Here is a 14231-nt window from a genome sequence, read left to right on the forward strand (position 1 = left end):
ATCCCTTTTCTTTATGCCTCATAAAATCCTATGAAAAATTTTAGACTTGAGTCAGCACAACTGCTGAATGCTCCCACAAGCACTGTCAATTTCCTTTCCCTCCTCCTCATCATGTTGCTGGAGACCGTGTACAGACAGTCTCCTGGTGCTATTGGGAGTGTTTCTCAAACACTAAATTCCTGTGGTCCTGTGGCAGGCACCATCTCCACTGTCCCTCAGCAGCCTGGCCAGCCTTACCCCAATCACCCGTCTCCAAGCCATCTCCTTTCACTCATTCTTTAGATAGGAGCACACACCCCATCAGATGCCTATCTCCAAGTGTCCAAGCTCTGTCTTCACATGTCTTTAAGTACAAAATGACTTGTCTTGAAGTACAAAATGCAATAGCAGCACTTCTCAGACTCACTCAAGGAAAGTAGTCAAAGCTTAACAACTCGAAGATCTGGCTGGGACTGTCCTCCTTCCCTGCACAAGATCTTAAAGAAAAAACATAACCAATCTGAATCTGTTTCTCCTCCTCCTTGATAAAAAGAGGCAGAACATACCTCTACTTTGACGAATGGAAGCCAAGACGGTCTGAGAGAAGCTCAATGTAATGACATTCTCTCTGCATGGAAGGGCCATCATTCTGCAATTCCGTAAGGAAGCCCTTGTCTCTGGACGTGTGTGGCATGAGTTGGGGGGGTCGGGGCGAGATCAGAAGGCTCCATCTCCTAACACAATCTTATAGGCTTTAAGGGTTTTGGCATATGAACTCAAGGGGACAGAGACATTGAGTCCACAACACAGGAGCTGGTGGCTGACATTAGCATAGTTCCCCCATGGAGTCTTGAAGACTAGACCTATTGCCTGACAATCTTCCAGGGGAGCAGAGAGCACACCTCGTGATTGTACACTCCACAGTCTCAGAAGACGCTGTGCAATTTTCATTGAACTGCAACATACTGGATAGTTTAGATACGAAGTAACATAAAAATATGCAATGAAAAAATTCATATCTTTCACCTAGCAGATCCTCAGTTTGATACCTCAGAGACAAATGTTGCTGGGATATTTTGGGCTTCTTTCTAGCCATAGTGTATGCATCTCTAAGAATGTCTTCTCCTTCGAGGGTGATTTGGTTAAATCTGTTGGATATAAAATACATGTGCAATTTGACCCAGGAATCATATGAACAGATGCATTAGTGTGTGGGAATAAAGGGTTATGCACAGGAATTTTCATATATGAGGTAGAACATTTATCCCATTTATTTACCTTATTTTCACTTAAATGAAAACCTGCCCTGAACTATGTTTGATACATTGTTTTCTTTATCTAAAACATGGATCTTGGAGCTTACACCGTATTATTCTTTTTTTTTTTTTTTTGAGTTGGAGTCTCACTCTGTCGCCCAGACTGGAGTGCAGTGGCCGCTCCCGGCCACCGCAGCCTCGACCTGCTGGGCTCCGGCGCTCCTTCCCCCTCAGCCTTCCAAGTAGCTGGAATTACAGGCATGCGCTACCACGCCCGGCTGATTTTTTGATTTATTGTAGAGATGAGGTCTCGATGCCCAGGTGTGTCTCGAACTCGCGGGCTCAGGCAATCCACTCACCTCAGCCTCCCAAAAGCACGGGATTACAGGCTGAGCCACCGAGCCCAGCCACCGTATTATTCTTATATTTCTATCTCTTTTTCATGAATTCACAGTATTCTATTTTACAAATGTTCCGTAACTAATTCTATGTTTGATATTTGAATTTCTGTTGAGTAGGTTCATAATCTCTCCTTTTTCATTCTTAATCTTATTTGTATTTTCATGAATGTTTCTTCAGGGTCTTTTCAGAGGTGTCTATATCTTGCTTTATTACAAGAAAAAACTTGAGATAGACTTTTGGTATTAATAACTTTTCTTCTTTTACTTGCTCTCTGTTTTCTCTTTTATGAATTTTGCATTTTTGACTTCATTATCTCTTTTTTATTCCTGTGGGTTGCTCTGTTGCTCTTTCTTCAAATTAAGGAGACAAATGGTTTTTTGGCTATTTACAAAAATGGTTTTTTGGTTATTTACTTTCTTGCTTTCAATAGGTAGAAGCTGAAAGCATTCCACCTATGAACAGGAACAAACAAGGATGTCCACTCTCACCCATCCTGTTCAACATAGTGCTGTAAGTCCTAGTCAAGCAATCATGCAAGAGAAGGAAATCAGGGGAAAAGAGGAAGTTAAGCTGTCCCTCTTTGCAGATAATATGATTCTATATCTTGAAAACCCTAGAGAGTTTGTCAAAAGCCTCCTCACACTGATAATTGACTTTGGTAAAGTCTCGGGGTACAAAAGCAAATGCAAAAGACAGTTACATTCCTATACACCAGCAACAAGCAGGCAGAGAATCAAATAAAACGCACGATCCCATTCACAATAGCCACAAAAAAAGAGAAAGAAATACCTTGCGTAACCAGAGAAGTAAAAGATCTTTACAAGGAGAACTACAAAATGCTATCAAAGAAATCAAGGATGAAAAATAAATATTCTCAAGATGTCCATCCTACCCAAAGCAATCTACAGACTCAATGCAATACCCACCAAATTACCAACATCATTTTTCTCAGACCTGGAAACAATAATACAAAAATTTTTATAAAAACAAAAAAGAGCATGAATAGCCAAAACAATCCTCAGCAAAAGGAACAAAGAGTGCGGTACCACACTTCCAGACTTTAAACTTTACTACAAGGCTACGTGACCAAAACATATTCTACTATTGGTACACGAATAGGCACACAGGCCAATGGAACAGGACAGAGATTCTAGAAGCAACAACTCAGTCTCATACACAGACATGCACAAATGCTTATTTTCCCTCCTCCTTGCAGCACTCCTGCATACAAGCTTCTTGGACCCCATGAAGACTTATGTCACCTGGTGACAGTAGCCCTCTCTTGTCCTATGCCAACAGCTTTACATTCCCCTCTATTCAGGTTAAATGCCATGGTTTATCACTATAACCTGTTCCTGCATACTCCCCTCTGGCATTTTGTACCTGTCTGACAAAATCCTAACCATGGTTAAGTGTAATTGAAATAATCCACTTCTGGCTGGGCTCGGTGGCTCAGCCTGCAATCCCAGCACTTTGGGAGGCTGAGGTGAGTGGATTGTCTGAGCCTGTGGGTTTAAGACCCACCCGGGCAACTTGGTGAGACTTCATCTCTACAATACATCAAAAAATTAGCCGGGCATGGTAGCGCACGCCTGTAGTTCCAGCTACTTGGAAGGCTGAGGCTGAAGGATCGCCGGAGTCCAGCAGTTTGAGGCTGCGGTGGCTGGGAGCGGCCACCGCACTCCAGTCTGGGCGACAGAGTGAGAGTCCAACTCAAAAAAAAAAAAAAAAAAAAAAGAATCCACTTCTGCACATTTATGACTAGTCACTAGAAACTTAAACTGATGTTTAAGAGCACAAATAGGCACTGATGTTTTATTTAATTATCATTAATATTATTCTTTCTTTCTCAGTAGTTTTTTTTTATAGAAGCTAGCACTAGGTCTACAAACTAATATCCTTTCAACCTTCTTCCCCTCCAGAAACAAAGAGAACGGTGTGTGTATTTGGTAGAATTCCACTAACTGTCTTTCCCTCAACTACTTGTCATAGTGCACTCAGATAAAGCTACGTTTAATAAAATTAATTTGGCCATTGCTTTATTAAACTCTAGTGTGTCCATGTTGAACTATGGCTGCCATGTTTCTTGACTTGGGTCCTCTCCCCTACCTTGTAGAGGTGACTCTACCCACCCGCCTTTATTTTCTAAATAAACTATATTTTTCTATCTAAAAAAAAAATTTATCTCTTTTCTATATGAGTTTTCAAATGCTTCATTTATATGAACTTGTGTGAATAAGAGAAGGATTTTGTTTATGAATAACTCCCTTATACTTACTTTTAAAGTCAGGACACTTTGGACAAATAAGTTATCTTACTGCAAATGATTAAAGTAATATCCCTTAAAGCCACAGAGTAGTAGTTTATGCAACTGGTCCTATGACTGTGACATTGAATCTGTTCATCATCGTGAACTCCCACCAGAGTGTGGGCTGCTAAGAATGTCTATACAATGGTCAAGGCTTTAGAACATACATAAAATCAAGATAACTCTGAAAGCTAACTTCTGTGCATGGAACAATGGGAGCTTTAAATAAAACTGCCTGAGGCAATCTCCTTCTCCTTTATTAAATGACGCATGAAATATCTATCTATAAGTTGGCATCCTTCAAAAACCTCCCAGACCATTGCAACATCAGGTTCATATTGCCCCATGGAGTAGGTTGTGTGGGGGGCCATCCAGACCTCACATTTCTAGTCTGAGTATGGAGCTGAGTCTCCAGAGTCCAAAGAATTTCCATGACCTCAACAGACAAAGAACAAAAGAAAGCAAACAAACAAAAACTCCATTGTAGTTTACTATGGAAAATGACTTATACTATGCTGATAAACAAACAGAACACAGGCTATTAAACGCTCCATTCTTCATAAGGTTTAAATCTCATTGCCAGTATTCTTTCAACATTTAAATCTAGTATTTGTATTTATAGGAATCTACTTCTGGAGATTAGAACTTTATCAGGCTGGTCGCTCTTATCTGGACCTTGCACATACATGCTTGAGTGTCTGTGAGGGTTATGTCAACCACAAACCAGACAGCATGTTACTGCATGACCCCACCATTCAAGGCCAGTTCAGACACCTGAAACTCCTTCCTTGATTATTCACAGAAGTGGAATGAGGAACAGTGGGGTGTGTGGATAGTACAGCTCCTGAAATCTCACCAAAGCACTCTCAGGTCATTGCAGGTTTCACTCATGCCCTGTGTGCAATCCGCTTCCAGATATCACTATTCACCCAAACAGACAAAGCACAGTACCTGGCTCAGCTCATCCACGCCCCCTCCGTCCCTCTGCTCTCAGCACCTTGCTGAGTGACCATCCAGGTTACCTTGCATCAGGCTGTGGGTTAGCACCGGCCTGCCAGCCCTGCTGCAAGGGATCAGAGACATGCTGGATATGTGATTACCATGTAGTAAATTTGCATGAAATGCCCTGGTTTCACCCTTGGATACCACAAAACGCAAAGGTGCCTCCAAGAGTTCCCCAGTCCCACAGCCAGGGAGTCTGGCTAGGGCTGGAGGGGATTTTCCACCTTCTCCAGAATTCATCATTACACTCCCAGGTGTCTCACTGTGAACTGGGCCACCACAGGTGCCCCTGGCCTCCACATTCTAATCCAGCACAGCTCTCTCCTCTTCCTGAAATCCCAAAGTCCTCACTGTAATCCACAGGTTTTGGGGTTCTGTTTTTAACAAAATCTACTGCCCTTTTCCCCTGGATGCTCCCTTCTCTTTCCTGCCCTGAGGAGCTCAGGCTGTGTCACAGGGCAGAGACCCTGTGTCTCTCCTGAGTCATTGAGCACTGGCTGGCTCCAACACGAGGGTACGGATGCCTTGTCCTCACCCCTCCGATCTCCCTAATCTGCCCAACACATGCCTAGAAGCTCTGGCTCTCCATGGACTTCCTGCCCCCCTGGTGGAGGCCCCACCTGCCTCCTGCTGCTCTCCCCAAGCTTCCTCTCCACCACAAGGATGTCAGTTTCAGTGTCCTGTGTCTTCGGCATCCATCCTGTGTCTTGGCTTCCTGTCTCCAAGGGTCTCATCACCTACCTCCCTCAGGCACATATGGCTGTGAGAACACCTCTCTCCTCACCAACACTGCCCTCCCTGCCACACTCATTATTCTGATCCTATCAGATTCAGTTTCACTCCGTGTGATGTCAGTTCTTATCACTCACTCAACAAGAGCTCAACCACCCACAACCTCCAGACTGCAGCCCCCAAGCACGATCTCCCCATCTTCCTCCTGGGTCCTCACTGCCTTTTCGCCAAACCCAAATGCAACGGGACCTTATCCTTCTGGCCTACAGATGTCATGCTCACCGGTTCAAATTGCAACTGGCTTAAATCCAACCCCCTTCCTGTTTTACAACTGCACCCAGGCTGTTGGTTCATCTTACTTTAAAGTAAGGACCTTCAGAGGACCCTAGTGCATCACAAGACACTTCTTGATCTCATCCCTCTCCCTTTGTCCAGATGGATACTTCCTACCTTTTCTCCACAAAAACCCTCAACGCCAACTCCCTCTCCCTCCTTTGGCTGCTGACCACAGGTCTCAGCTCGACATGCAGATAGAGGCGAATGTCTCCATGTCTCCCCCCAGCTATGCTGACTTACCCATCTGGGCCATATTCTCTCTTCCCATCACTCCCAACAAAGAAACTGCCCTTGTTCCATCTAAGGCCATGTGAGTCCTCTCCTTTTAGCCTTCTACAGCTAGGACCTGCACCTGGCCTCAACCTACATCTACAATGGTGTCTACCATGTTGAAGTTTATGGAGTATTGTTGTGGAAATTTGCTAATACGATGATTCTGCTCATTTTTTCTGTTTTGATGCCCTTTTGCCATCTCTTTCGAACGATTTATATTATTTTTGTCAGACTTGCTCCCTTAACCCTTAATTCTCACCAGCCTTTTTTCAATATGTATAAAACTTCATATTCTATAAATTGCCATCTTTCTTATTCTAATGTCTATGCTCCATCTTATTGAACATCTTTAGCTAGAAAGCTGTGTATTGTAGCATCAGGTCTTGTCCACTCATAAAAGAAGGAGGAAAGGTTGCATTCATGCTGGACCTTCTGAAAAGAAGTTTCCCCAAGCCAGTGCCAGCTTCTGAGCTGCCACGTGGTGACAGCTGCAGCCTATAACTTCCACGTGCTGGGCAATGCCCTGGACCCTCAAGCTGCCTCTCATGACCCTCCACACCCTCTCCTGTGCTCAGATAAAGTCTCCTATAGGCTCCCCTTCTTCCTTCCTGTTGGCTCAAGATATCTTGCACCTGCCAGGGTTGTCTGAAATTTTCAAGATATTCTACTTTTTTTGTTGTTGTTTTGTTTATGTGAGTAAAATTAGTTTTTAAAAAGATGTTGTGAGTGATTTCTATCTGACTTGAGCTGATGTCTTTGTATTCTGTAGCTAGTCCCTGAAAGTCTTCTTGGTTTGATCCTACACATAGGCCCTGACCAGGAGGCCACATCTACACCTCAGCATAACTAAGCCCTGTTGTAGCAGTTGCCGACTTCATGTGAGCTCTCATGGGCATCGTGCCCAACTTACTGTTTGTCTGAAGTTAAGAAAATATGTTTAGTTTTCAATCATTGGCATTGAGATACAGCTATGATTATCAGCATCAGTAATGTTTTACTTCCTTAAATAACTTGCATTTTACTGCTCTATGCAATTAGTTATTGCCCACTTGTCTCTGGACAGATTATGAGTAAAATATGAACAAGTACTTGCCAAAGAAAAATTAAATGTCCCTGCCCATATGTAATCATACGTTTTGAAACAGGTCTCAAACACTTCATATCTAATTTTGCACCACCCAATTTTAGTCACTCTATAGACTTAGACAAACATATTCAAGTTTTTCCACGAAGCAATCCTTTTACATAATCACCATTCTTAGGCATAAGATAACTCTGTTTGTACTTTTTATATTTTCATTGATATTTTAAATCATATCCTAGTTTTTTTATAACAAAGAAGGAGATTCTTTTCATGTGACTTTCAAACAAAGATAATACAGTTTTTTATATTTTCTTTCACACTTAAAAAAATAATCATCATATAACAATATACCATGGTTTGTGATCAACTCTAATATATCACATGTGTCACCTCGGTTGGCCAGTGCCCAGGTATTCAATACAATACTGATCTAGGTGTTTCTGTGACAGTATTTTATAGATGTGGTTAGCATCTACAATCAGATAAGCTTAAAAAATGAAATTACCCATGATACTGTAGGTGGGCCTTATACAATAGTTAAGGCCATAAGATCAGATACTTGAGGTTTCCCTGAAGAAAAGTAATGCCACTGAATGGCTCAAAGTTCAGATTTGTTCTGCAATTTGCAGTCTGGAGTCTTGACCTGCAGCTCTTATGCACACACACAGCACACAAATACTGCACACACACACAGATATAAGCATACACATACATGTATGCATACATAGACAACTGTGCACATACACACGCATGTATGTGCACACATATATGCATGTACATATATACACACATGCATGTATGCATGCACATACATGTGCGTATTATACACAGATAGGTGTATGCAAACATACATACAACAAACATATATATGCTTGCAGGCACATGCATGCTTGTATGCACAGGTATGCACATACAAATGTGTGCCTCAACTACACACTGATACATATACAAACATGCGTATACACATACATGCATGCACACATACAAATGTGGACACATTGCATACACATGCATATACACATGCATATTATACACAGATAGGCACATGCAAATATACATGCTAAAACATATATATGCTTGCAGGCACATGCATGCTTGTATCCACATGTATGCACATACAAATGTGTGCCTCAACTACACACCGATACATATACAAACATGCATATACACATACATTCATGCGCACATACAAATGTGGACACATTGCATACACATGCATATACACATGCATGCATGAACTTACATGCCTACAAAATACAAACACTGACACACACATCCCATGTCTCTCCCACTAGCTCTATTTCTCTAGAATAACTCTAACCAATCAGATATCAGTAATCACTAAAACACCTGATACAACTCCAGTAGACAGTCTATAATTTGAACAGAAGACTCACTGATCTACCCTCCATCTCCACCGAGTCCGTGAGTGGAAGCCATGACAGATTACTTGACCTGTAATGATCTTACTAGAAGTCAGATGAGCCATTGAGGTAAGCACATTGATAATCCTAATATAAGCCTTTTATAAATCTGAGTAACTTATGCCGGAATTGCACATGACATGCCAAAGTAAGCAACATACTCTATAATGTGGATAGCAAATGAAGAGCAATAGATAAAGTTTAGGTCTTTATGATCTGAATTGTTATTCTTTGGACACATTTGAGAGTTTAGCAAATTGAGTATACTAAAATGTAAATGAATTCGAATTGAGAAAAATCTGATTTCAATTTTTGTCCTGATGAGTAAGAACTTTGTGCTCTTGAGAGCCCAAATCATGCCCCTGTAAACTAGGGCTAGTCACCCAATCTCTGCAGTTGTCATAGGATGAGATAAGATAATGTGTGCAGGTGCCCTGCAGACTGTGAACACCATGCTTGTCTTCTGCATAACTACCCAATGGGTGAAAGCAACATAGCAACGAAGATGGGCAAGGGGACCTGGAAATCTAGGAAGCAGAGGCATTGAGAACAGCCTAAAAAGGAATCTATTTTTTAAAAAGCCCAAATAGAACAAAAACATATCTGAAGGTCTCAAGAGTGGAAGAAGCATGAAGGGGGGGCATAGGTGGGAGCATAGGCTGGCAATGTGTAGTCCACACCCCAGTCTAATGGGCAAGGGTAGTCTGATGTCTGGATTTCCTGCCGCAGTGTGAGGGTGCATCTGCAGCTGAGGTGAGCGGGAGGACTTTGATTTTGTCCTCAGAGGGTGGCACTGCCAGGAAGTGTTTGAGCTCCCTGATGTGCACAGGCATGAGAAACTCCTGGGGACAGCCCAGAGGGACATGAATCTCATGCTGTGGTGACACCAGAGCTGGTTCAAATGGGATTCCAGCCTGATTTCAACATTCACACGTCTTACGTTAGGACTGAAGATAGGACTTGTTTCTGTGATATGGAAACAACTAGAAGGAGCTGTCACTATCCGGTTAAAGGCTGGTTTCTTCCAAAATGATGCACAATTATTATTTTCTACTGTGGCTCATAGAACATATTTAATAGCTTTCTAAGTAGTAAGAAATTGCGGGGGTGTGGGGAGGCAGGATTGGCAGTAGTGGTAATCTGCCTGGGGAAGGGGGAGCACACCTCATCAACAAGGGTACCCGCATAATGAATATTTGTATACCTAACCCTGAATTGTACCCCACACTTTTAAAATAAAATAAAATAAAAAGTTTTTTAAAATTACATGGAATATAATAAAATTATTCATTGTTTCTTTGAAATTGAAAAAAATAAAATAAAAAATAATTTTCTAAGCTGAAGTAGAGATTTTGACTAAACTTCTCTCAAACTTGACAGATGAAACAAATCCAGTCAGAGGGACTAAGTCACCGACCCCAAACCACAGCCCATCAGGGGAAGCATGGGAAGAGAAAGAGGCTCCGTGGTCCTGGTCAGCCGCTGTGCGTCGGTGTGCTGGGAGAGTGGAGCGGGCTCCAGACTGGGACCGGCCCCTGGGGTAGAGCTGGCCCTGGCTCCCTCTGCTGGCATCTTCACATCCTCTTAGTCCGCAGAGGTCAGTTTATCCCTGGACCAATTCTGATTTCACGACTGGAGAATGGCTGAATGTGCTCAGGCACGGATACTTAAACTCCTCTAAAATCTGACCTTTCCACTCTAAAGGCACTTGCCACTGAGCGGGCCATACGCAGAGTGTTGCATCCTTCTACTCATGTTGTCACATAACCCCACACCATGCCTCTGTACTTTCGCTGATTGCATTCTGAAAGCACATTTTGCTCTCTCAGACAATAGAAAACCGTCTCCTCCTCAGTTCTCATCCACTGCACATCATGAGGCACACATCATGCCGCCAAGGGATGAGCCCATGGCCCCACACCGCACACATTGCACAAGTGAAGTGTGTTTCTGGAGAGTGAATTGCATGCTTTCCACATATGCTCAGTCCTGCTCACCAACCCCTTTACTGGAGTTGCAAACTGCTAATTCTGCTTTTTTACATGCTACTCACTTGTAAGTGACAGTCACAGCCTTTCTGATTTCCAGTAGATACAAAGCGAGAGCTTGTTCACAGTCCCTGTGGGTCTTTACACGGCAAACAGAGACAATGGCATAGTGCATGCTAGGACAGTAGGAATATGAACATGGTGCTACACAGCCTCAGTTGATTGTTTCCTGAAATCCTTCTATTTGAAAATGTCATCTCAAAAAAGTTCCGTAAAACTTCAGATGTTTGATGTTAAATGTGATTCACTATTTATTAAGAGATTTGTGATTATGAAATATTTTCCAAAAGACCGATATTTCCAGACTGCTGCTGCTCAGAATCTCAAAATGATACATTTTTATGGATAAAAAGGACATCAGAACTTGACTTTACTAATTAGACAGAAGGCAGTTGCAGAAGGTGGGCCGAACAGGAAGGCTCCCTTCTCCTTCCCAGCAGTTTTTCTTCTTGCCTCCACTCTACTCTCACCTTCTCTCCTCACTTCCTCGTTTCTGTTTCTTTACCTTGAAAGCCCACTCTGTGTGGAGCCAGTTGTGAAGAGCATCCAAAGGGCTTCAGGACAGCAGCCCACCCTATGCTCGGTTTATGCTGATATCACATTGTCTTCATCATCTTTGAGTGGCTCAAACGAGGAGCTGGGGGGCTCCCTCCCAAACCAAGGCTGCATCTTGCCCTGAGTTGCCCAGCCTCACATCTGTAGGGAGGACTATGAAGAGAAAATGCCTTCAGTCCGAAGAGCTTATAAACATGTCCTTCACTTGTATTTTGGTTAGCCTTGTGTTCGGCTTAACACAAAAACAGACTACAGCACAGTATCCAGCTGCCCTCCCCAGTTCTGGGTCCCTGCCTCTGTGGAGAAAGCACTGGATCTGCCCAGGTAACCAACCCGGCACGTCAGCTCCTCTTACACTGGCACTACAACGGGAATTTCCCACCTAGCCTTCTCCACTCCCAAATCCTCATACGTGAATTGAAGAGCTGAACTAACCAGAAAATAATTAAGTTCATTGCGTCTTTCACCACTTTTAAATATTTTCATTCCCAAATACTTGACATCACCATTTTTTCCTCTGTCACTGATTTGATTATAACAGAGGGCCCACTGGAATAGTACTCACTCCTGGAATTGGTTTTCAACTAGCTGGTAGTATTCCATCTACAGAAAACAGATGGAAGAGCAAAAAGATTGCACACGGCCAGCTTATTCATCTTAACATCCCTCCCCGCTTGAAGATAAGGTTACCATTTTAGTTCTTTTAAATGCAGATCTAAAATGTGCACATTTTTCAATAAATTGACTCTTTGTTCAAGATCATAATTAGGCTATATTACCTTCAATGGCCTCTGAGAAGTTCATCTTAAGATATGAATGGTTATTAGCAAGGAGGTTTTTAGAAAAATTTCTGTGAAGATAATTACTTTCATGTGGTATGATCATATTTGATAAATACCCAATTTTATGCCATGTGACTGCTGTTTTGTTGTGTTAACTTCACTCTTTTGGTCATCTAATATTTCCTTCCTTGTGTGCTATCATTAACATCATTATTCTTTGCAAATTTCTTGTGACTTTTGTACTCTGCGTGTGAAATCCCACCATAGTGGGAAAAACACTGTGTATCACCATTTAGAATGTAAAAAAAAAAAGTCATAATCTGACTCAGGCTGCATGAAGCAGACATTGAAGGGATGCTGGTTTTCTCCTAATGAGGCCTTTTGATAAGAAATCATCCTGGGGGGGGCTCAAGAACTTATTGATAGGATAAAAATTGAAGAAAATAAATCAAGTACAAAGAGCCAAAACAACAACGAGAAAAACCCCTCTCTGTTCAGCATTTCTGCCAGGGAGGTGGAGAAGGCAAAGGAGCTTAAGAGAAGTGCAGGAAAGGCTTCAGGCTGAGGTCTGAGGTTTGAGTCCATCACGTGATAACTTCACAGCCTGAGGCAAGTCAGTTACTCTTCCTGAGACTTCAATTCCTGATCTTTGATGCGGAGTCTGTGAAGAACACAGTCTCAGTCACAGGAGGACAGAATCACAGAAGGATCCATGGAAAGGTCCTTTTTAGGCTAATACCTCATTAAAGGTGTTTGTAAAAACAATGTCTGGAAACTGAGTTGTGCTTTAACAGGAGGATAACAGGAGGCCCATTCCAGAAAGACCAGGAAGTACACACACTTGCAGGTGCTGCAAATTGATGGCTCTGGCCCTGAATTTTATTGATGTGTTTTCATTTCTTTACATTATATATGACTTAGGTAGGAAATCACAGACCACAGAGCCTCTGAAGCACATACATGCACATGTTAACATATGCACACATCCACTCACACACATACGACACACATGGGCACACCAACTCATATGTGCACACAGATACACAAATGGAGACACACGTATGCACCCATAAACATGCCATACGCAGATGAGCATGTACATATTTACATTCCCATATACACATACATCTAACAATCACTGAATTAAATATTTAAGTCTTGTGTAGCCACAACTTCCATCTTTCCCTAATGTCTGACTCAATTATACTTTTTTGTGAAAAGATGACTTTATATTTTTAGACCAGTTTTCGGTTCACAGAAAAATTGAGAAGAAAGTACAGAAAGCTCCCATATACCCTTGCCCCCACACACCTACAGCACCCTCACTATCAACATCCCTCACCAAAGGATACACTTGTTACAGTCAGTGAGCCTGCACTGACATGTCATTGTTGCCCCAAGTCCCTAGTTCACATTAAGATTTACTCTCAGTGTTGTACATTCTGTAGGTTTGGACAGATGTGTCATGACATGCATCCCCCAATGTAGTACCATACAGAGTAGTTTCACTGCCCTAAAAATTCCTCTGTGCTCCACCTACTTGTCCCTCTCTCCTCCATAACTCTTGGTAACACTGATCTTTTTAGTGTCTCCATAGCTTTGCTTTTTCTATTATGTATCTAGTTGGACTCATACAGCATTCAAATTGGCTTCTTTCACTTACTTTTACATTTAAAGTATCTCCAGATCTTTACGTGGCTTGATCCTCATTTCTTTACAGCAATGAACACTATTCCCTTTTCTAAATGAATTTATCCATTTGCCTACTGAAGGACATCTTGATTGCTTTCAAGTTTTGACGATTATGAACGAAGCTGCTATAAACATCCTGGTGCAGGTTTTTGTGTGGACATAAGTCTACAGCTCACTTGGGTAAATATCAAAGAGCACCATTGCCAAGGCATACGTTAAAAGAGTATTTATTTAATTTTTTAGGAAACTGCTAAGCTGTCTTGCAAATTGGCTGTACCATTTTGCATTCCCACGGACAACGGATGAGAGTTTCTGTTCCCCTGCATCCTCATCAGCATTTGGTGTTTTCAGTGTTCTG

This window comes from Carlito syrichta, unplaced genomic scaffold (assembly GCF_000164805.1).
Source record: "Carlito syrichta isolate Samal-C Ts95f unplaced genomic scaffold, Tarsius_syrichta-2.0.1 Scaffold308649, whole genome shotgun sequence".
Classification (NCBI taxonomy): Eukaryota; Metazoa; Chordata; class Mammalia; order Primates; family Tarsiidae; genus Carlito; species Carlito syrichta.